At 37.6% G+C, this 25044-nt stretch overlaps 1 protein-coding gene across 1 annotated transcript in view; it reads right to left on the bottom strand.

Moving 5' to 3' along the window:
* Nucleotides 1-24667, bottom strand: part of ccdc102a (coiled-coil domain containing 102A) — a 78351-nt gene extending 53684 nt beyond the window's left edge. The window contains exon 1 of the mRNA XM_084405582.1: nucleotides 24452-24667. The gene's annotated coding sequence lies outside the window, so the exon portion shown is untranslated. The remainder of the gene's footprint in view (nucleotides 1-24451) is intronic.
* Nucleotides 24668-25044: the final 377 nt, after the last annotated feature.

The raw sequence follows: 25044 nt of genomic DNA, 5'->3' as shown, positions 1-25044 counted from the left end.
TCTTTTCTTTGTATTTTATTTTCAATGATTTAGCAAATGAATGCCATGCGTTCTTTGGATGTATTTTGAGTTTCTTTTATGATATTGATACAGCTGCAGGGTGTGTGTGTGTGAGATTTCAGAGGTAAGGAGATTCCCGTGCTGGGGAGGGGTCAAGAGGGGTCAAGGGGGGTCCCTTTTGTTCCTTGTGCTGTGAAGGGTGACAAGAGATAACACTATAAAAATGCTGGCCAACCTCTGCTCTGAGTCTCACTCCACCTGCAGCTGGACTGTGGATGGACTGGGAACATTCTTGCAAGAATAAATATCTTTTAAGGACAATTTGAATCCTGATGTCTCTTAAGCCTGATGCTATTTTGTTAGTTACTTGTTTTTGCCTCAACAAGTTGGTGTCAGAAGTGCGAACCATGAGGTTTCTTCTGGCCCTGAGAAAGCGTATTGACGGACTGATCACCCTAAAGCACAAAAGGCTTTAGTCTTACCTCGCCGAATTGAGAGAGAAGAGCCAAAACTGCTATCAGGGCCAGGAGGAACCCACTGGATTCAGAAAGAACTCGGAGGCAGTAAAAGCATCTCGGGTAAGAGACAGTTAAATTATTTTGATAATTGTGAGTGAACGTGAACCATATTGGCTGAGTTTTGCTTTTTGGTACGAGCGAAAGGTGAGTTAATCACAAATTTTATGGGGAGAAATCGATCTGACAAAGCAGACCAGTTTCTGCCTCACTTAGCTCGTTAGTGGACAGGGGATCCACTGGTGATTCAGAGAAATCACAGCTGCTGAGATGATTACGTTCTACTCGAAATTTATGTAAACCTTAGAGAAAGTTACAGGATTAAGAAGTTTCTGGGTGATTGTGCTCTACTCGAAGTTTTACCACATTGAATTGAGTCAAGCGAATAAGCGCACGTGGGGGAACTTTGAGTGGAACGTAATTACAAGACCAGGTTGAATTAATCAAGTAAAAAAGAAGTTTCTGGGTGATTGTGCTCTACTCGAAGTTTTACCACATTGAATTGAGTCAAGCGAATAAGCGCACGTGGGGGAACTTTGAGTGGAACGTAATTACAAGACCAGGTTGAATTAATCAAGTAAAAAGAATTGAGCGAGCGAATAAGCGCACGTGAGAAAACTTTGAGTGGAACGTAAACAAGCAGAGGTCCGTCCGATCTCGGAGTAAAAGATCGGGTCTGTCGAAGACGTTTGACAGATTCTGTAAGACACGTGTCGAATTGTGAAATCCAGAAAAGAGGAACTCAGCCAAAATGGGGTCATCTAACAGTAAAGTAGATCATTTTTTATACACCAATTTTCTGTCAAAGGAGAAATAATGATGGTGGTAAATGTAAATGTATTTCCCCGAGGTGGGAACCTTGAGTAAGATAAGACTCAATGTCGTAAAAGAATCAATAGAAAAGAACGAGGGAAAACAGAATGGTTGTTATGTGTGTGTTAAACATGTGTGTAAAGGACGCACACACGAATGCATACGCTGATTTACTTTCTGCTACCTGCAATGGAAAAAAAAAAAAAAAAAAAAAAAAAAAAACGGTTGGAAATCTTTATGTGTGGCTGATGAAACTTTGAGCAAAGTTATGACTGATGATTTGAGCAGTGTTGTGAATGATGAGCATATGAGATTGTACAAAGGTAGCCTACAGGGTTTTCTGAAATGCTAACTTATCCGTTACTAGTCAGAAAGGGTTGTTGAAGTTTGTTCATGAGTGTAAAACTGTGAACGGACAGTGAATTGTTGGATGGGAATGAAGCAGATAAAAGAGAACAGAGTCGATGCAGAAGGAACTGACATGTAGGGAACGATAGAGTTCATGGAACTATTAAGTCAAATTAAGTTGAAATGGTATGAAAAGTGAGTTTTAGATAAAAATAAGGCATTGAATATGATTAACAGGGATTAACATGATATAAAGATAAGGAATGTTTCATTAAGTAAAACGATTGTCTTTTGAACCTAAAGGGTCCAGCTATGCTGGGAGTACAGCAACAGCGCTTGCTTGTTCAAACCAGCTTCTGAATGTTAAATGTATACTTGTTTTGTAATCAGTGTTGTTGATGATAATATCAAATTAGAAAATGTCCAGAGATTGGATATTTTGTTGATATTAAGCCATTTAAGGAAATATATTGTTTTATAAAGGAAATTATGGGTTGGAGATCATTTCCCCAGACACGTGTGACAGAAACTTTGTGAAACCCGTTTAGAATATTTAGATTTTCCGTGTCGCTTATGAAAATTAATGTTCTGCCAATAATGACGATGTGAATGCTTTATTGTATTAATGTTATGAAAACAAGGGTATTTAAGAATAGATTGCCATATTTTTGTAACAAGAGTTGAAGGTGCAAGCATCTAGGATAGCTGTGTGTAATTTAGAGACCGAGAACAAGATTTAGGGAATCTTGTGGTTTCTGTGGAACAGTAGAGATAAGTGGGACTGAATAATGATAATATTAAGTTGAATCTGCATACTAATCATTTGAATAAGCTATCAAACCAGTGTTAATGAAATTAATGACACGTTAAAGTTTTAATACTGTATGAAGAGTAACTGAACAGTCCTGATAAATAGTGAGATAATAGAGAGCAAATGCTATAAGCAGTTCTGCTCATGCTCTGAAGAGATTTGCAGATGATGTTTTGTAAAAGTTTGATTGTGATTGGAAAGATAAACAATAACTTAATTGGCTCCAAACAAAGAAAGTGCCAAAATAACACAAATTTAAAGAAAAGTCTGTGTTAATATGAGTTAGAAAGTAGATCAGTGTTAATATGATGAAGATTGTGATTCGGCTGTTGTAATTGAATTTGCAGCTGGGACAGTGGGGGAAAATGCAGAGAACTTATCAGTGGCTCTGTTTGCATTTCCTGAATAGGAACGCTCTGCTTCAGGGGCGTAAAGTAGGGTGGAGATGTTAGAAAGATAAAAGGCAGAATAACAGAGAGTGTTTTATTGCAGTCAGCTGGGTCATTCAGTGACTGTAAATGCCCACTGTATGACTGTAAAAGTAAATGAAGGAGAAAAGAAAGTTGATAGATGGAACTTTTGAAAGTTGTTAAGAAAGATATTAAGTGTAAGGAATTCCTTTTGAAAGGAAAAGAACTATAAAAAGTACCGGTTGACGTAAAATTACAGATGAGCTAAATGAGTTGCAAAATATTTTAAAAGTACCGATCACTAAAAGGATGATTGTGTTTTGAATGAAACGCTTTGATAAGGTTTTAGATGATATAGAGAGACAAATCTAACGAATGATTTATAGTGATAATCATAAAATGTATGACAAGCAGAGAGCGCAGCCTCAAAAGTTAGTATGAACCATAGAAGCAGATTGATAAACTCCTAGAGAAAACATTGAAGTCGGGTATTAAATTATGGTAATTGAAAATAAAATTGAAATGAAATTTGAAACGTTATTAAGAACTAGAATAATTATTATTTCTTTAAGATAAAATAAACAGAAGCAGTGTTACAGGATTAACAGTTGCTAAATGTAAAATGTGTAAAAGGCATTTGATTAAACAAAGGCTTGTTAATGTTGATTTTAAAAGATAAGAATGTGATTTGGCCAAAACAGGTTTGCTTATCTAAATCTGGCATGTGCTGTAACTGAAACTGCCACAGTTTCAGTGCAACAGAGACTCATTCGGAGTGGATATTTGTAATGTCTAAATTACAATACATGTAATTTATGGAAAAGATGCCTTAAGATGGGCTACAGTTAAAGAAAAGATGGCAGATAAAGTCTGAAGTTAAAGGTTTATGAGAATGCAGTGTACCAGTCCTGATGCCTCAAGAGTCTCTCTCTCATTCAATGTCAGCTGAAAACTGTTGTCTGAGGCTGTGTAAAGCACAGTGTTTCAGTTGAACAGATTCATAGATGCGGAAGAGCTAAAACAAATCATGCTACAGGCAGTTCAGATTTGACAAATTTAGAGGACAATTTGTAAATGTTTTAAAAGTAAAACTGAATGATTTTAAAGAAGTCTTTAAAATAATAATGCAGACCTTAAATGATAGAAGTGACATTTTTGACTAGTTTATTTTAGGACCGCTTCTTTGTCTGATTTTAGCCTCCACCATAAAACAGGGCTGATGGCTCCGGCTACAGAAGTAACAGTACACTGAATGTACGATTGTGATCTAAATTCACTGACTATAATCTAAGCAGGTTGCTACCTTTAAGATGATTAATGAATTTAAGTGATTAAATACTGTTGTTATTAACTTGTCTCCCTGTGAACACTATTAGGTCAGAATGGCTCTGATGACTCTTGAATGCGCCTTTTCCTAAGCTCCAGAAAACAACAGATTATGTTGAAGAAAACGGTCACAGATTCTGTGATGGGAAAAAGCGGTTACCAGTGTGTACGAGTGATTACTTCAACGACGGGTACGATCTTTTAGGCCAAAAGGACAACCTAAGACAGAAGGGTCACGCAAAAACACTGGGCATTTCCTGATGGAGGTGTTTTTATGTGAGAAAGGTATTAGAGTTGAGCGGTGACTGTGAGGCCAGCAGCATCAGCAAACCATTGAGAGGCGAGATGAGCTGTAAGAAGTTACGGCCGTCTGACCCAGAAAATGTGAGTTCCTCTATATACCACTCACCAGAAACCGCGTTGATTGAATGGCTTGTTTTTCTGACAAGTGTCTGCAACTATGCCAGGGGACAACACCCTGAAGAAAAGACAATTATAGGTTAAGAGCTGATCTGAATGGGCATTCAGGAGCCAGCAGAGACCATTGAACTAGTGGTTATCTGTTGTGGAGACAGTTTAAAAAAAAAAAAAAAAAAAAAAAAAAAAAAAAAAATTGTAATGTTAGTTGCCTGATGAGCAAGGAAAACACAGAGATTTGTGTTGATGCTGAACTAATGTGTCAGTTCTGACTCCTGTAGATCATTTAGACATGACAAAGGACCACTATAAGACATGGTGGTGGCTAAAGATGACTCAAGAGAATTTTCTGGAAAACAAAGGTTAGGTAAATTGAGTATTTAAACTAAAGATAACCTTAGAAAAGATCATAGAACGATTGAATATGACTATGATTATTTTAGTTACAGTCCTAGGAGGCTGTTGAAAAGATTATTTGCTTATAGTGAGAGAGAAAGAGACTGCTTGAGTGGAGGAAGAGGATGGTACTCTGTCTGTTCTTCTGTTATCAGTCAGCCAAAGAAAGCTGGAGCAAAATAAGATAATGAACCAAAACAATCCAGCTGACTTTTCTAAAATCAGATGGATAATGAACAGACATGCTTTGAAACTGGTTAAGAGGCCATAAAAACATTAGATAAAAGATACAGGAAAATGTAAGGTTAAAATGTCATTTAAAATTTGAATCCTTTTAGATAAAAAGATATTAATAAGAAATATGAGCGGTTCATAGTCAGGGAAGAATGTGAGTGTGAATTCATGTTTGTACAGTATGTGTTAGTTTAGGACAACTATTCTGTCTGAATAGTGTGTATACATTTGTCATTAACCTCTGGAAAGAGTGTTTTAGCATTATAGATGGGTTAAGGCGAATGACAAATTTGAAAAGTAAGCTGAGGATTGTGAGTCAATCTGATGAGAAGGCAACACAGAACAGGATGAGCTTTAAGTTGATTGATCATCGAGCTCTGTCTGTTAATTATTATTTTGGTCATTCATGATGTGCAGTAGATTTGAATTACTTTCTGGACAGGTTTAAGTATTGATAAATTAGAATTGTGAAGTCGTAGATAGCCGTCAGTCATGTGTTGAGAAAAAGTTATAAATTTGACAGCAACAAACACGTACAGTAGGCTAAGTAAATATCAGATTATCCAGAGAGCCCTTAACAGTTATGTATTGTAAAAAGGGGAAGATTGTTATTCGACTGACGTTGACGAAGTGTAGTGACGTTGACAAAGTGTACACGACCTGACCTGACCAATTGATGACCTGGAGAATGTTCGTAGATGACAGCTGATTAAGAGACCAAACAATAGGGTTTAGGGGCCATTGCCTTAAAGCCACAATTTCATCTTCTTATCAAATTGTTTTAAGTAATATTTTTATTTCAGAGGCAGAGAAAGATGGGAAATTTGGCTGAAGGACAACGTTTGGGTTAGCAAACTTTATCCAAACAAATGTTACCAAATAAATATGAACAAATATTGCAGTTTTCTATAGCTCAAACAGTAGAGCGTTAGCGCTTGTAACGCCAAAGTCATGGGTTCAATTTCCGAGGGAAAGCAAGAATTGATAAGAATGTAAATGTGTACCTTGAAATGTAAGTCGCTTTGGATAAAAGCGTCTGATAAAAGTAAGAGAATTTTATTATGTTAGATTTATGCACGAGATGGGTGTTGGGCATCAAGAGGAGGATGAATATGCTCATGGCGGGAACAAGAGAACGCACAGTAAAACAAGTGGTCAGATGAGTCCTTGAACTTTTAGTATGGATAATTTGTATTCAGGCCACAAACAAAGACATTTCGGCCTCACAGGTGGGAAAAACAGTAAATCCAGGGGGGGAGGGCTAAACCCATTGTCTTCACAGCAGGCTGAGAGGTTATCTAGCTTTGACCTCATCGGTATATGAGGACAGTAAAAGTCCAGGAGGGGTTTATTTGAAGAACTTTATTTGTATTAACCAGCTAGATCTGGTTTACTAAGGGGTTCACATTTGCTGAAAGCCATCGCACAGGTGGGAAGATAAATGTTGGGAGGACATTGGGTTTAATTGTGTGCATTGTTTGTATTTTAAGTGTGCTAATAACAAGAATTGTTTTGACAGGAAACGCCGGAGCAGATGTGGCAGCACAGCAGACAAAAGAAAACTATGTGACAATAACCTCAACATTTGTTTTTCTTTACAGAAGATGCAGACTTTTGCGCATGGCATGAGCAAAGTGAAGAAACAGTGCCTAACCCTGTGTAATGCCTAACTTAAAATTTTCATTTTGCAGGATGTCAGGATGGATTGAACCAAACAGAACTGATTCTGTATTGTTTTGTTAACATGAACAACATGGGTTGAATGTTTTTTTCAGGGGAACAAGGACCCTGAGTGCTATTCAATGAGCAAGAAATTATCCGGTGATATGTTTCAGGTTGAAAATTTCACAGGTCACACCAAAGGGACGACAAGACACGCGCTCACTAACAAAATCACTTAAGGCCTCCATTCGCAGGTGACAGTAGACAGTAAATGACTCATTCCAGTGGGGGTGCGATCGTGATCTAAGGGAAAATCTTGTAAGGATTTGAAAATCTTGGAAGGATCTGGGTCCAAGCATCTCATCAGCAACCCCATACGCCACAACGAAGAATAAAGTGGAAGATCAAGGATATGCGCTAGAACATACCTCTCCTGCCAACGTTGGAAAAAGACCATTTCAACAGCACACAAAGTGTCATATTGGTGAAGATGGAACGTCCATGAGGCAACGAGATGATCAACATATCTGGAGAAAATGTTGACCAATTAATGGTTGAAGAAAAGTTTTGCGATTTTATTTGATTGAATCAAATTAGGGCTTAGTATTGATATACATGAAGGGTATAACTGTTCTTGAATTAAGACTTGAATTAATTCTATTCTTAAAGATTTAATAGTATAATGGGTTTGATTAGAAAACAAGAGTGAATTTTTTCTATGTTGTTTATCAGAGAATGATAAAGAGGAGGAATTGTTGTGGAAAAAAATTATCTTTTCTTTGTATTTTATTTTCAATGATTTAGCAAATGAATGCCATGCGTTCTTTGGATGTATTTTGAGTTTCTTTTATGATATTGATACAGCTGCAGGGTGTGTGTGTGTGAGATTTCAGAGGTAAGGAGATTCCCGTGCTGGGGAGGGGTCAAGAGGGGTCAAGGGGGGTCCCTTTTGTTCCTTGTGCTGTGAAGGGTGACAAGAGATAACACTATAAAAATGCTGGCCAACCTCTGCTCTGAGTCTCACTCCACCTGCAGCTGGACTGTGGATGGACTGGGAACATTCTTGCAAGAATAAATATCTTTTAAGGACAATTTGAATCCTGATGTCTCTTAAGCCTGATGCTATTTTGTTAGTTACTTGTTTTTGCCTCAACACCTGCAATTGTCATATGACATGAATGATCATTGTGTTTTTCAAAATGTTTACAATTATGATCCAAACGTAATGGAAACAAAACTACTTGAGCGATATTTTCTGTTTTCTAGTGTTGTAATAGTAATGCGAAAAGATGCATAGCATGCTAAACTAATTTTCTAATGCCTTTTGTAAAAAAATCTAATTTAATATATTAAATTACTAACTAAAATTTCCAGTAACCATATGATAGCTGATTTGATTAAAAAATTTACCATTTTGTGTACATAACACCTTTGAAGCTCATCACAGCAACCATCCGTTTTCTTTCCAGTGTAACTGAAGGTGATAAAACCACAATTTATCTGTTCATCACAGGTTATTCATAGCTATATGCAAAGATAACATCTGACTCATCACTGACATAGTTCAAGGGTGTTTTGAAGTCATCAGCACGACGAAACATCAATCACTTGCTGAATCAACCAAATGAGCTGTTTCTTGTTTGCTCAAATGAGAGGGGGAAAACAAATCATGTTTCTTCAGAAACAGTCTTTTAGTAGGCCTGTTCAGAGATCTATATTCTCTTCAGTCCATTTCTAGTCAAATTTCCCACTATAAATCTTCCCGTCCTAAATCTCATTGCCAAAATGTCTCTTTGACCTCGCCTCTACTTCTTTCATGTTATCTGTATCACTTCCCACATTACGCCCATAAAAGCCAATTTCATGGTTTAATGAATTGATGCGCCATTTGTTTTCAGACCTCACCACGGAGTCACTGTGAGGTGACACTTTCATTTTTAATTCATGGCTTCATTACAAATGGCTGTGAGCCAGTGTGTTAATCATATAGCCTACTCCCTTTGCTCCACCTAAACAGCATTCACACTATCTGAAGGTGTATTGCTCTTTTCTAACCTTCAGTGGTTAGGTTACCCTTTAATATTCTTGATTTTGATCAAATAAACGCTGACTGCTTCAAAATTTATTTCAACAAATTCATAAATTCAAACAAATAACAGTTTAGTGCCAAGTGTAAGTCATAAGGTCAGAAACATACTCTATGCAAGTATGCAAACAAAAACAACAGTCAGAACTTAGAAGGGGTGCCAGAGTTACCCACAAATGTCCATGCCATTAAACCAGTTAATCTTTAAACAGATAGCTATAAACATGACAATAGTTTAAAAACCTTTAACGCCCTGAGCAAGCTTCTCTTCAGTTAACCTGACCAAAAGAACACATTAATGCTAATGCGATGGTTCTCAAACGGGGGCCGGGGCCCAAAGATATTTCTTATTATTTGGTTATTTTTTATAAACAATATGCATCTTTCTTGTAATGCCAAGCTCTAAAATATTTTATTGGGTAGAAATTGTGAGGCGGGGCCTTCAAATATTGTTGTCTACAATTGTGTGTGTGTGTGTGTGTGTTGGCTTGAAGTTTGAGATCCACAGTGACTGCGCTAATGCCAGCTATAGAGCCCCTTGCTTCAATACTGAGAATTGCGCTAAGCTTTACCCTTCTTTGCCAACCAAAAATCCAAGCAAAAGCTAAAAGCCAATACTCTCCATCTAGCCATTAAATGCCCTTTCCTATAATGAATGTGCCTCCAAAAGATGGCCAGCCAGTTTTACATGTCCTAAAATTTCCTATAAACTACTAGCTGCCAGTTCATCAATTTGCTCTGAACAAAAAGACTATTGAGTGTCACAGTGTGTGAGATTGTGGCTGGCACAGATGCAGTCGTGCTCTTAATAGCACATTTCCTCATGATTCATGTGATTGTGAAACAAAGCAGAGATCTGGACAGCTCTAAAGGGGTCTGGATGTGAATTGCTCCCATTAGAATATGCGTTTTGCAGCAAGAGAGGGAATGCAGACTAGAACTCTACAATCAAACATTCAAAATCATTTCCTCACCAATTATTGTTGCTGCAACGTCTGTGATGAACCTGGGTTTACATAAACGTGCAAATAAGTTTTTGAAGAAAGCAGGTGAGTTAAGAAATTGAGATGGGGTCGTAACGCTACAGAAGAAACCGCTTTTTCGGTTTAATTTCATAGCACAGCGTGTTTTTCAATTTTGGTTTCTCTCTCTCATCTACATATGACATATGATTCAATTTAACATTCAGCTTTGAAAGCAAGCAAGCAAAAAAAATGTAGCATGCATCTTCAGTGGTAAAAACATGCAGTAAACAAAGCTTTGCATGGAACCCATAGATTACAAAAACTAGACCCAAACTCCTCTTGAAGAATTAAACAAAATGCCCCTGATGTTCTCTAGTGTTTACAGAACTTTGACACAATGCAAACATACAAACAAGTCCAAACCACTGAAGCGGCACTAAACCAGACAAATTTAAGCAGATAAATCTCAGTGGTGATTCACACTTACAAGGGGTTTGACTTTGAAGCCAATTTTACCATTTTAGAGTCCAGTGTGCAATACTGCCTTAGCAGGACATGTGCAAATTCACAGGAAAACTGCCATCAACACTATTACAACAGAACGGAACAGAATAGAGGTATTCATACTTCCATAGCATAGCATAGCATAGAGTGTATAATCTCCAAAACCGGATTTCAATAATGTATTAAATTAAAAATAAAATCTGACAAGAAGCTAGCCTAATTTATACCTAAAAACAAACCTGTATTTTTCATCCTGATTTAACAAATTCACTTTCTTAATGAAATGAAATAAAAACCAGCACTCACCAGACTGGTGATTTCCACAGTGAACTCCCAGAAATAATTAAGTTGTCACAAGAAAGATCAGTTTTTCCTCCTGTGTTTGTCTTTTTCTAATAAATGTAAAGGAAAACTGTATACGGCCCCACCCGAAAAAAAATTGTTTTACTATGGCTCTGTTTGACTAGTGTGGCGGTAACCAATGAGACCATATCGAAAGGCCTGAAGGGAAACCATCTTTGCAATATATTGTATACGATAATATCGTAATTGTTGTTTTAACGACGTGCAATTTGACATTATTGAGTATGTCCCTCGCTTTTCAAAAACCAAACAAAAACACACCTAGAGAGATGCGCACATCGCGATATTGATGCTAAAACAATATATCGTGCAGCCCTAGTTCAAATGTAATCATTTCACATAATAAATTATGCATTAATTAGGCAAAAAAAATTCCTTTAAGGTAAAAATGCAGATAAAAAGGTAAAAATCTATTTAAACTTATTGGACATTTTTATTTCTGTCACTGCTGCTAACTAACCACCACCGCACAAAATATGAAGAATAACAAAAACTTCAGGAGTCAGCTGTCCACGGCAGTCCTAAGCCTGCCAAGTTACCAGCACAGTAACACTAAGCAAAACATCACTTAGTCATCGTTATCGACAAAATCCCAGAAAATATCGAGATATCATTTTTTGTCAATACCGCATACCCCTACTGTGCAGGCCTGGTGTGTGCCTTGGTTGGAACACTTTAAGACAAGTTCCCAGTTCCACTTTGATATTTCTTTCCAAAGTCATCTCGTATAAGGCATCATTATATTCAGGGGTGCACATAACTTTTTTGGTCTGGTTCTCAAGAGAGCACCTGGAGACATATGCGCACCCCTGATTAAATTAGTTCATCAACCTTGTCCACAATGATTAATCCCATCCTATTTTGACTCCTCTCAGTGTCAACAGAAAACTCCAGGTCTCCACGATTCCAGGTTTCAGGTATCAGTCTAGTGTAGGACACACTGTGCATTCCTGAACAATGACTCAATGACAAATGCATATATACATAGCACTCAAACCCACACACATATACTGGAGTACCTTAGTAACACACCAAAGAAAACATCCAGCTACATGACCATGCTGATCAGTGGTTTTAACAGCAAAGCAGATCCTCATGTTCTCTACAGTTTTCAAAACACTAAACTAAAAGTGAAGTGAAATATTCATTTCCAAAAACTCCCCGGGCACTACTTCTATGAAACAGCTTCAGGCGAAGTATTATGGAGATTGAGAGTGATCTTTTCATATACTAAAAGTAGATCAAACTACTCACAAGTCAAAAGAAATTCCTCACTCCAGACCAAAAAATTGGCTACCTTAATGAAACCATCTAACACAATCTGAGTAATGAATCGGATCCCTCAGACTACAAACACATTTGTCATGATCATGACTGAACATATAAAAGTGTAAGACTGGTTTGGGTGATCAAACGCTACGGAGCCCATGAGGCAAAAACTGCAGTGAAATCTCAACTGAGCTCCATCTGAGAGCTGGAAAGGCCCAATTAAAAAAATCAAAACACAGTCAAAGGAATGTGTCTGGTGAGCAGGAGACTGTCGCAACACACACACACACACACACACACACACACTTTAATCTTGAGGGAATTTAAATGTTAATCACAGGAACATCAGAAAGATAATTTTTTGCAGATCGCATGAATCTGAAATAAATGTCTTGTAAAATAACCAAATTGCAGCAGAAGTCAAAAACACAGTTGTTTCTGCTTATGTAATCAGGCAATTACTCAAATCTTCTGATGATCTCCATGGTGGTCTGCAAAAATCCTAACTGAATGAAGCAACAAGGGCTGGGCAATACATAGAATATTGGAGATAACAGAATATTAGAGATAAAATTGCAATATATTTGCTGACGAATAGTGAATATTGTGAATATCGCTATAAAGTAAAACATTTAGCTTATAAAGACAGTGAGCCAATTTCATTCCCCTTTTTTTATCTCATGACCATGACAGCAGATGGATGAATGATCTCCTTTCAAACGCTTCCGTGCATATTGTGTGAGCTCTCTGTGAAGCATTGTCATACTGGCAGTGGACTAAACATACAAATGCACAATCGGTAAGCAATAATCCTAATTTGGCTAGCACCCCAGAATGTCACTTAATAAATATTCATGAGCCAGGCTGATAAGGTTTATAAAATGTGCCCCCTGTTGCATGCCACACTTCTAAATGCAGACTGATGAGGACACCGTGCATCTAGACTAATTAACACATGAGGCTTAGATCCTGTCCTTGGGCTAAACTTGTTACATTCCGGCAGTGCAAGTGGTAAATCTGATGTGATGGACACAGAGAACACCATAATTAGACTGAGCTGACAGTTAACTGGACTGACGAGTGATTTACATTCGACACAGTAAGCTGGCTATTGATTTTGAGCCATAAGTCACTTCTAACTACAGTACATATGTCTTACTGCTACTGCTTGGAAATAGCCTCCATATTATATATGGTATGTTGGCTATGCATACACCAAATTCTTTACTACAACTACTACTGCAGAAGAAAGTCAGTAATGTTTAGAATCACATGAGAGCGAGTAAATGATGACAGAATTCTTTTAACACAGGATGAAGTCAAGGTGCAAAGCTGGTGGCTTTCTGGTGATCTGCACCAGTGTCAGTTGGCCATTACTTATTCAAAAGGATAGATCTGCCTCAGAATGAGGGCCTCAGAGAGGTAATATCATTTATCTGCTTACTCTAGCAGAAAAACTGCTGAGGTCTCTGCATATGTCTACGATCCATATTCAAAGCAGACAAGGTTCTGTTTAGGGTGTGTTCACACTTGGCAGGTTTGGTTAGACTAAAACTAACTCTAGTGCGATTGCTCTGTTAGTGTAGTTCCTTTTCATAAGTGTCTCAGTCTGCTTCCAAACAAACTTTGGTGCAGTTTGACTGAAATATGAATGCAACATGGACCAAAGATATCTATACAAACCAAAAACAGGATGTGATGTCAAAAGGACAGGATGCGCAACCATACCTGGTTCTTCTCGTTATAGGAGTGATGTTGCCTACAGTTCGGTACAGCTGTCGGAACCACGATCTCCTGCAGTCGGAGTCGCAGCACTGTGCAGCAAGAGTAGATTTGACTTATCACATGATGAGAGTTAAGAGAGATGGTGAAGGATTTGGTGTGCAACAGATCCTGAGCATCATTGATTCATTATCTTGTAAAATATGCAGTACTGCCGCTCCCGAAACACAGAGAGTGCATGATTGTGAATTCAAAGTGAAAAGCGAGAGCGTGATTTCAATACACTGCATATTGATAGCGGCTCCCTGATGCTACAAGTTATATACAATATCTCCCCACCTGGTGTTATCAGTAATACTTCCTAATCGTGACATCCCTAGACTAATGTATAATTTTATTTTTTGGACCCTTAAAGGAATAGTTCAACCAAAAATGTCTTCATTTGCTCACCCGCATGTCATTCCAAACCTGTATGACTGACTATCTTCAATGGAACACAGAAGAAGATATTTTGAGTAATGTTGGCAACCAAACCATTTTGGTTACCTTTGACTTCTATTGTATGGATAAAATATCATCTTTCATGTTTAAATCGAAGAAAGTAAGTTATATTGGTTCAGAACAACATGAGGGTGAGTAAATGAAGACAGAATTTTCCTTTTTGGTTGAACTATCTATTTAACCTCTAAGCTTAGGAATGTGCTTAAGTCATACTGATTCAGAAGTATGTATTTGTGCTTTGAGCTTTCAAGGGTATTATTTCAAGGTGAATAGAAATAGAGCTAAATTAGGTACCAATTTTTGAACCAATACATAACAGATGTTTTATTCTACAACATCCTGGTCTGAAGCAGCTCTGTCAACCCGCCTGAACCCTCATGTGGAGTCAAAGACTCTGGATTCAAAAAGGAGGAGTTTAGACACAAAAGTGGCTTTTTGACCTCTCTTACTGTTTCAAACTCGTGAAACAAACTGACAAACAATTGACACTCACAGCAACGCAGAGGGATTATAAAGGTCATCTGTTTGGGTCCAAGTCATTTCTTTGGTGGTACAGTGCAACTTAAGGCGAAGACACATCCAGAGAGGATGAGACAGTCTATGGTCCCACAGACAGACTCCTTGTGTTCCCCAGCTCTAATGAGGATCAGATGAGGAACATGATACACCACAGCAGCACAACCACACACACGCACAACATAAAAAGACTCCACTTGACGCCTGTGGTTGGTAAAGATCTAATAATACCTTCAAATTTGTTATATATTGCATGATCTATAAATATTGTAATGCTATACAGAATTTTTTAACTGCAGACATATTGAGACAATTAAGCTATTTATTAAGGTCATTTAAATAAGGATAATATGGAGGTATATTAACTTCCACGTTTCTTAATAATCATCCAACCATTGAAGAGAGCTCTGGTTATGAATGGAGAAACAAAAGAGACTAAATCATCTAAATCAGTCAGTGGTTCAGCCAGAGAACACAAAAGCCATCAGGAGAACCCATCCGCCAGAAAGAAAACAAACACCCCTATTTCTCTCACATACTTTCCTTTGATTAAAGAACAGAGCGCTATAAACACAGTCATAATGTATGTTAATTTCAGACAGAAGGAACACATTGTTTCTAGCTGCTTTGGTGTTTAAATATACAAAGTGGAAAATGAAAAAAACATAAGGCAGACTGTTTGACCGACCAATCAGATTAATTGTTCAGGCAAAGCAGCAGGTTGGAGGTCACATCACAATTTGCAATGGAAAGTTTATGGCGGTAAAACCATCAAAACAGACTCAAAATTTGAGCACATAAGCAAAGTCCATCAACTTCTGACAACACATCTTAGGAAAACCCTCTCCCACTGTTCTAAGACTGATGTTTTTTTCTTTCTTAAAGGGATAGTTCACAAAAAAAAAAAAAAAATTATTCACTCTTATGTCATTCCAAACCCTTAAGACTTGTTCATCTTCGAAACGCAAATGAAAAGGTTTTTAATGAAACCTGAGAGATTTCTGTCCCTCCATTTAAAGTCCATTCACCCAAAACTCTGGTGATTAAAAAAGTTTATAAAGAGATTTATTTTACAAACTCTTTATGAACTTTTTGAAATCACAGTTTATGGTGAATCGAGCAGTTTAATCAAAGTCTTCTGAAGAGACAAAATTGCTATATATTATGAACATATTTAGGCATGTGACGGTAAAAAATTTACATGTTTTCTCTATTGCTGAAGCTTTTATCACAGTATACTGTTTTGTCACGATATTGAAATAAGTTGCAAAAAAGTTTATGTTAACTAATGAATGAACTAATATTAAATAATGGAGCCTTATTGTAAAGTGTGACTAAACAATAAAGAATCAGAACATAAATATATTAATTTAATATCTGGGGCATGTTGTAGTCCAGATTAAAATATAAAATGTTTACGTTTGAAAATAAATATCCTTAAATCTCTAAGTCTTTAGTGTCATAGTTTTGCGTGAATCGACTTTCAAAGACGAAATCTTTCATGTTTAATTACAAATTGTGCTTACAAGTCAAACAAAAGTATTATGGAACAACATGAGAGTATATATGACAGTATTTTCATTTTTGGGTGAACTATCCCTTTAAAATATTCCATCTTGCATCTTTGTCTATAAAATTTTTTAGAATGTAGGACAGGAACTTTAATTAAACATAGGCTAGGCATGTAAATGCAATTTGCCAGTCAACTTAAAAAGAATCCAGACTCATGTCTGTATGCCGACATGACTAATCAACAACGACTGTTACTGCATCTGTGACTAACCATAAAAGCACTGTAAATATCTCAGCTAATGGCCTAACAGAGACCAGAGAGTGTGATGTGCGTTCCCAAGAGGAAAAGTTTTATCACCAAGTTTCCAAGCTTTTAAAAAAAAGACTCATTCCATTGAGCTACAGAGAAAAATACAACTTTGTCTTTTTGAATCTCACATGATAGTTAACATAAATCATCTTTCGTGGGGTCCAGTTCAGTGGGAATCACAATCGAAGTGCCTTACTGCCAAGCAAATGCAGCAGTGATCTCAATGGACAGCTGGCTTTAAACCAATCAAACTCAAAGCAACAGAAAAGAAATATGAAGACACATTGGGGACTTTAGGATGATTGTATCTAAAGGAACGGTACTCCTAATACAACTATTAAAGTTAGGGCTGACGCCAACACAAAATAAAGCCTTGTCATGGTTTTCTCATCTATGCTCAGCGGTACAACGGAACAATAAAAAAGTGATCTAACATTTATGAGTGTGTGCAATATCTGCCAGTCCCATGCCAGATATTGTCCAGTCAAGGCCGAAGCTTTCAAACCCCTCTTAAAGAATGATGATAATCATACTCAATATCTGGCAAAATATTAAAGAATGTCTGCAAGATGCATGGTTTGAGTTCTGATTTGATCTTAAAGGGAAAGTTCTCCTAAAAACAAAAAAAGAAACAAAAATTCACTCACCATCGTGTTGTTCCAAACCTGTATGAATTTATTCTGAGGAACACAAAATATATTTTGAAGAACATTTCAACAGGTTTTTTTTTCTTTCTTCTGTGGAAAACAAAGGAGGATATTTTGAAAAAATGTCCATGTAATGAAAGTTAAAGGTACACTGTGTAGGAATCTAGCGGTACCCATCTAGCGGTGAAATTGTATTTTGCATTCAAACGAATAGTGCTCTCTAGCGCCTCGCTTTTTCAAATGCATGTTGCAACTACGGTAGCCATTATGTACCAAGAAGCTATGACAACATGTCTTCCAATAGCACTTCATCGAGTTGTGGTCTTATCTTTCAGGTGATGAGGTTCGTTATTTCGCTTTTTTGGCGACGAGGATTCCTTCTCCTGGGGCTCGGCATAAGTATGATCCTGCATTATGAAGTACCGTGCAGAGCAGCCTTTCAAATTTGCCAGGGCAGTGACAAGCGCCTCTCACTGATCTCCGTGTCCGTGCAGCTGGTTTCAGTCACGTGACGCTGGCACTGAACGAAAACGCGTTGAGGTAGGCTAGTGCTTTTTGTCCCTCTCTGCTATTATAGTTTTTGGCGGAACGACATGGAAGCCTCCTTGGACTTACCCGTCCAATGTAAATAAAGATAAGAAATTTAAGAAAAAAAAAATAAAAAAAATAACACATATAGAACAGGGTAAGCATGGTGCGTTACTTCTGACCGAGGTTAGATAGCACAGGGGTGGCAGAGGTCAGAATTCCACTCGGGCCTTGCCATCAACTGGCTACCCCTGGGTCTGTGTTTCATGCCATGTCTCATTTTAATGCAACATATTAGATTAGGAACATTGTCACATTAACTAGGCCAAGGCTGGCAATTTGGTGGTAGCGGCTTGTCTGCGATGGTGGGAGTTGCCAGGGTACTTGGGGTGTTCTGAGCTCTACGGTATCTTCCCTTGTTGATGGGTGGCACGTTCTGGGCACATCCTACAGGCTGTGGTTGGCAGTGCGGAGACATGACAAAACACAACACGACTGGATATTAGGGGTAATTATTTGCTACTGCATTTAGTTATTTATTGTATATTATGATGCTGGTGGAAATAATGGTAGTAATTATTGATATTATCATTTTTATTATTATTACTATCGTTATCATAAGTAGTCGGAATGGTGACAGTAGTATCTTTTTTTTTGTTTTTTTGTTTTTTTGTTATGTTGTTATGTTGATAATATTATTAATGCTAATGTCATTAGCTATATAGAGCACACAAACATACATCTCTATTCAGAAATTCAAACAATTCAACTGTTGCTCCGTTGAGATCCAATTTGATGTTTCACTGTTTCACTGTATATACATACACTGTTCTCACTGTAATTTCACCCCTTGCACAATAAAAAAAATAAAAATAAAAAATAAAAATAAAAAATAAGAAATTCTTCGCTTACGAGGATAAGTCAGATAATTTTACACCAATGAGGACATATTTTAGCTAATAAAATACTTAAAAAACTACACAGTGTACCTTTAATAGGGTCCAGTGTTGATTTGGACCTTACTGAGTCTGACATTTTTTTTAAATATCTTCCTTTGTGTTCCACAGAAGAAAGTCAGTCAGAGATTTTTTGGGTGGAATTTTTACAGTGGCCTGAAAGGTTTGGACAATATTTTATCGAGACACATCCAAATTCTTTAGCTTAACAGTCTTTGAGGGGCCCGATTGAATGAAGAGCAAGCAGCAAATCTCTAGGCTTGTGTGGACTCAGAGAGGGGCCTCTCTAATAACCACTCATATCATAGACTGTGTGCCACAGCCCTTCCCTCTCAAAGCCACAGACCACTGCTATGGTGCATCTGGCAGACTGCTTATGGGCCTGGGGTGCAAGCTAATTGGCCACAGGAAGGCACAGAATATCCAATGATGTAGTACATTTATTCCCAGTTGGACTGGCCCCTGCTGCAGGGCCAAAAGGTGACTTATAAGCACTCTGAAGCTGGCCTGAACAGTTGTTTCTACAGTAAGGAGAGTAAGGGGGGTCGTCAAGGGCCCCTGAGACAACATCCTTTCCACTCTAACCCCATTCTATCAGACTTCCTTCCTCGAGCTACTTCAAAATGCCAAAGATCTTTATCAAGAATGCCTGCGATACAACACACAGATTCAGGTAAACGACAGCAATCGGAAAATACAAATCACTTTATTTATTTTTTGTCCCATTAACATGAATTTAAAGGTCTCATTGAGAACTTGAAACCGATGAATGTGTGAGGAGCTGCGTGTAAAACAAATGAAAACTATGAACTACGAACAACTGCTTTTCCCACATGTCTTTTTGTACAGCTAGTGTGGTCTTGACCAGGCTTAACTTTAGCACTGAGGTCACCACCAAAATATACAGTCCAGAGACACAGCTGGAGAAGTGACAAAAGAACAGGAACTTTAGAACAAAAAAAGGCTGAAAAAACATTATCTGTGCACAAATACAGCATGCTTGCCCAGTGCTTATCTGAATAGCTTGCAGACTGATGCAGAATCAGTGGATATTGCAATATGTCAAGACGTCACCAGTGATATGGAGCATGAGGTTGTAATGAGCGAAGAATATTGGTGCAATTAATTCGAGTGCTGGTTCATAACAGGACACAACACTCTTCATGCATGATTATGAATGAGGCAATTCTGAATAGAACATTTATTCTCCACACACATAAATTAGGGTGGGGGAAAAAAAGAAAGAAAAATAGAGAGTCCAGGTATCTGGCGACAATATGTGAGAATGCAGTGTTTCTTATCGAAGATCCTAATCCAAACCCCATGCATCAAATTTAGAGCTGACAGAACTTTTCCTCCCATTCCATGGATACTGAATACTAAAGCCAGTCACTTCCAAGCGAAAAGCCAATTCTAAGGCTCTTTTCCTTTAATTAATCCACATTATTTGGAGTTATTCGTATGAGAATAAAAAAACATTAAAAAAAAAACATCAATCACTGTGGAACAGATTTAACCTCTTGAAATATACAATACCGCAAATGTAGGAGACAAATCATTCATAGATGTTTTTGGCTAAATGTTTATTTTAACTAAATGAAGCTGCAGACAATGAATAAGTCCAATGCTGGAAAAACCCATTCAAAAAAAATATGGTGTGCAATTTGACCACATCCAGAATCCTGATATCATAATGAAGAAAAAGAAAATAATAGAATACATATTTTTTTAAAGGCTTCACTGCCTATAATGTTGCGACTCCCCAAAAATATAATATACATGAATTAATTAGGAAATATACATAAATATTTCACTAATTTGTCAAGTATACTTTACTTTTTGGAAATAATACATACTACCATTAACTTGTTTTTTCAGCCCTTTAGAGCAAAGGCAAGCCCATGCTGCCAATTAAAACTGACTTAGCACAGCAGATGTTTTCCAACCAATAAACTTTCAAAAGTGCTAATCATGCATTGTGTCTGCTGCCTCTGCAGGTAGAATGAGCGTCAATTTAAATCAAAGACACAAAAAAAGTGCAGCAGAAGTGTAAAAAATCATCTTGACTTCCACAAACTTTTCAGGCTTCAACAGCACAATTGTACTAATCACACAAAACCACAGTGCATCACAGAAATGCTAATCATGAGCTTGGCTGCCACTTCCAATTAGGAGCTTCCACAAAGATCAATCCTGACCCTCAACTCGACTTTATAAAACAGCCACAGTATGTGAAACTTTATCTGACGCTAAGGACTGTCAAGAGACCGCATAAAAGTTCTGCGGTCACACAGACCTCAGAGTTGGCCGTAATTATCACGGTGGGGGGGTGGGGGGGTGGGGGGGGGGGGGGGTGAGGTACCTCAGGAGGGCTGTCAGATCGTAGGACAATAAGCTCTACTTCGAAGACAGCATTTCGGTTTCCTGCGGATCTGCTATGAAGGAGTTTGTATTTCACATTCAGAGATTAATCAATCATTTAGGAGGACCAGATTTTCTGTAGCCATTTAATTCTGTCAAGACACATCCCTGAACTGTGTGAAACAGAAACATTTCAGTCAGAGCCTGCGTTCCAAAACTATCACAACCGATTACAGCTCATGAAAGAGAGAGGTCTGGGAACCAGAGAAAAAAAGAAAAAAAAAAAAGAGCGAGGGGATTTTAAAAGTGAGGTTAGGGGATGGGTGTGGACCACCAGAATGCTTGTAACAGGCAATGACTGTAGGTACACTGTCAATTCAGCATGCAAGCTAGAGAAGCTGTGTCTCTGCGAAAGCTCTTAGACAAAGAAAACCTGACCATATGATAAAAAGAATACAAAATATTTTACCATAAATAAAAAAAACAGCAGTTTGATTTAGCAACCCTACGTGAAAAAGTACTGCTCTTGAAACAAAAACAAGGATGTTGTTTTCGTACGTGAGCTTCGACAATTAGCAGCCTCTCACAATCAAAAAGCAAACAGGAGCACGTACACAAAACCCTATATGACAATCCCTACCACTCTCTTTCTCAGTCTACGTGCAGCCTGCAAGCAGATGGGTCCGAGTCGTCTGAAAATGCGAGGTCACCATAGCAACCACTCACATACATTTGGTCTCTTTTCAGTGAAATGATATGCAGAAGGGGCAATAGTGCTTTTTCACCTTCCATCTGTCTGGCTAGCTGCCTCCATGTTTGGTGCACTAGCACTACCATCAGTGAAGCGAATTCCTTGAGAAGGAGGGAGGCTCGGTGGCTTACGGAGGTATTTCACAAAGCAATCCACCATCTGCTGACCACTGCCAGGTTGACAGTTGAAAGGGAGGGGGAGTCTGGCAGGTCTGACCTCCAGACCAAAACAAGATGTGTAATTAAATCAAGATGATGAAGGCCATCGACACACCTGTATACAGAAAGATCTCCATTATACACTGCCAGTTTTCTGTGCTCTTTTGATCTTAAAGAAATAGCTCACCCAAAATTACAATTATGCCATTATTTATTAATGCTCATGTTGTTTCAAACTTACCTACTGTTATTTTTCAGTGAAACATTCAACAGGGATGCACAATACTGTGTAATGGTACCATAATGATTATTGCCGATATTGGATATTTAATTGGTGCTCATTTTCCTTATTTGCCGTCATCTAATGTTCACTTAAGAGTCTTTTCTAAATCATTAGCAAGTGTAAAATTAATATAATTTTTTTTCATTATGTACATTATAATACTGTGATGCATAAATTCACTTGTAGCATTTAAAATGATTGATTTAAAAATATGTTTTTTATTTTATTTAGACAAAATAGCATGAAGAATATAAAACAGCAATTCATCTGTTAAGAACCAAGAATGACAAAGATATATACAAAATAGTCCACACAACATGTGTGTTGAATCCAGAGTAAAAGATTGAAATTTAAGTCACAATTTAGATTCAATTGCTTGTTTATGAATCACTGATCCTGTCACAGCAGTTGTGGCCTTAACAACTCACTGGAGGGGAACACTGTCATTGAATAATTACATAAATCTGTTCCTCACACAAAGCTATCATATAGACCAGTAATATAAAAAAAATATTAGAAAATACAACATGGACTATTTTTATAGTGCTTTTAAGTGTAAATTCTTGGAGCTTAACAGCTGTGATCACTAGAAACTGGCCTTGTGTGATAAATATCTGTTTAAAGATTTCCTAAAATATTAAATTATTTGTTTCAAAGAAGAAAGTAATGCAGGTTTGGAATGACAAAATGTTAATTTTCCGTGAACTATTCTGAAGAAAATCCGAAGACACAGGAAGACAGAGGGACATTTTATGCACCAAGCCCAACGTCCTTGGAACTGACAAACTATATTCAAACTCAATCTGGTCCTGACAACATAACTGGTCATTGCGATTGCAGTTGGGATGGTTGTGGTTAGGATGGCCACAGGGCCAGGCTCAGTGTGGCCTTGACTGTTCCTCTTTTAATGCAGTGATGCAGAGGAGGAAGAAGAAATCACTATATCTGTGGGTGACCAGAGTGCTCCAGATGTGGGATTCAAGAACATTCCTTTGAAAAAAACATGAAGACAGAAACAAGAAAGAAAAAAAAAAAGTGGAACTTCGGTCCCAAACATACAATAAATGCCATGTAATTTACAAATCATCATTTCGGGTGCATGTGTTGTTTTTAGGAAGCAAATCAATATTCTTGGATAACTACAAATTAGTCGGATAAACTCCTCTGACAGCTATTAGGGGATATATCACCAAAATGTATTTCTCTGTTGGTCACAGATTTGCTATTTCGAGTGTGGAAAAAGTGAGCGCAGCTGTGGCTTTATTGAACTTTTGTGACCTCCAATTAACACTGTTTTTGTGTAGATGAAGCTCTGTTTTTTCTTCTTCTTTTTTTACCTGCCTCTTTTACAACTGGGCGTTAAAGGGGACAACCCAGCCCAGAGGAAAACAGATGTCATGGTCTTAAAAGCCCTATTTTCAACTGTCATTAGCCAGTTGGTGACAAAGTCATGTAGGCCTACTGTAAGATTGACAGAGGGGGAGAGTTGCATTATAGGCCTTAATAAACTAAATAAATGATGTATTCTTTCTGAAAAGCATACAACAACAACCGCACAAAAGTCTACATTTGAATGGCATTGATTCACTGGGTTACATTTAAGTCTGTAACATGCCATACAACATGAATGAATGACTATGGCTTGCAAAGGAAGTGGACTTTGTTCCACATAGTCCAACTGTAACTTACATTCAGTCCATTTTAAACTTATCATTCACTTTTTAAGATCAAATAAACAATGCATATTTAAAGTCTGATTCAAAAACAGTAATAAAAAGACTAACGACGATGAAACTTTTCTACTTCACCCTCCATAACAGTTCTTTTTTTCACACAGGATCTATACTACATTTCCAACGACGTGACTCAACGTAACAAGATACTGTTTGTAACAGCAACACGTCGGACTCAAGGTAAACAGCGTAGCAATTCACGGGTAAACTGTATATTTGGGAAGTTCAGAGTGTATACAACGACGTCTGCGTGCACATTTCTATCGTTGGTGAATGTCACTCGACACCGCTGTTCGGATAATTCACAACAATACATCTCGGATCATGCCATGAACCATTAGAACGTGCACATACCTGAACAATATGAGGAAGAACATGCGAGGAAATCCTCCGGCGTGTTTTGCAGAATTCTGCTTTTCCACTACAATTCCCGAGTTCAAATCCACCGTGGATGTTCCAGCAGGAATTTTCCCACCGAAGGAAAGAGCAATGTGAGCGGAGGATGGAAGAAAGGGAGGGATAACAGAACAGAACGGAGGCGGCGCCTTTTCCGTCACCAAACTTCCAGCCTGGAAGCATTTTGTCAACACACCATATAGCCTACAATAACCTGCATTTTGCCAAAAAAATATGTGAGAAAACTGACAGTGCCTCACAGAAATGTAACAATGTTACATAGTGTATGCCAAAATACCACAGTTCGTTTTACTAAAACTGCAATGAAAATGATTTACTCCTTGACATATGAAATAATCAAATTTGTTGAAATGGAACAGTTTATTGAAACTTAAACAAAATATAAAAGAAAATATAAATATTTAAGAAAATCAGTCCAGTAAATGTTCATCTTAAAATCTTAACACAATATAAAAGTCACTCTTTCATTTAATTTATGAAATCATTAAAGATTTGACACCAAAAAAAAAAGAGAAGCTGTTGTAAAATGT

Source organism: Rutilus rutilus (genome assembly GCF_951802725.1).
Source record: "Rutilus rutilus genome assembly, chromosome: 3".
NCBI classification, from domain to species: domain Eukaryota; kingdom Metazoa; phylum Chordata; class Actinopteri; order Cypriniformes; family Leuciscidae; genus Rutilus; species Rutilus rutilus.
The sequence above is the reverse complement of the archived record's forward strand: the minus strand, read 5'-3'. Positions and strand labels throughout refer to the sequence as shown.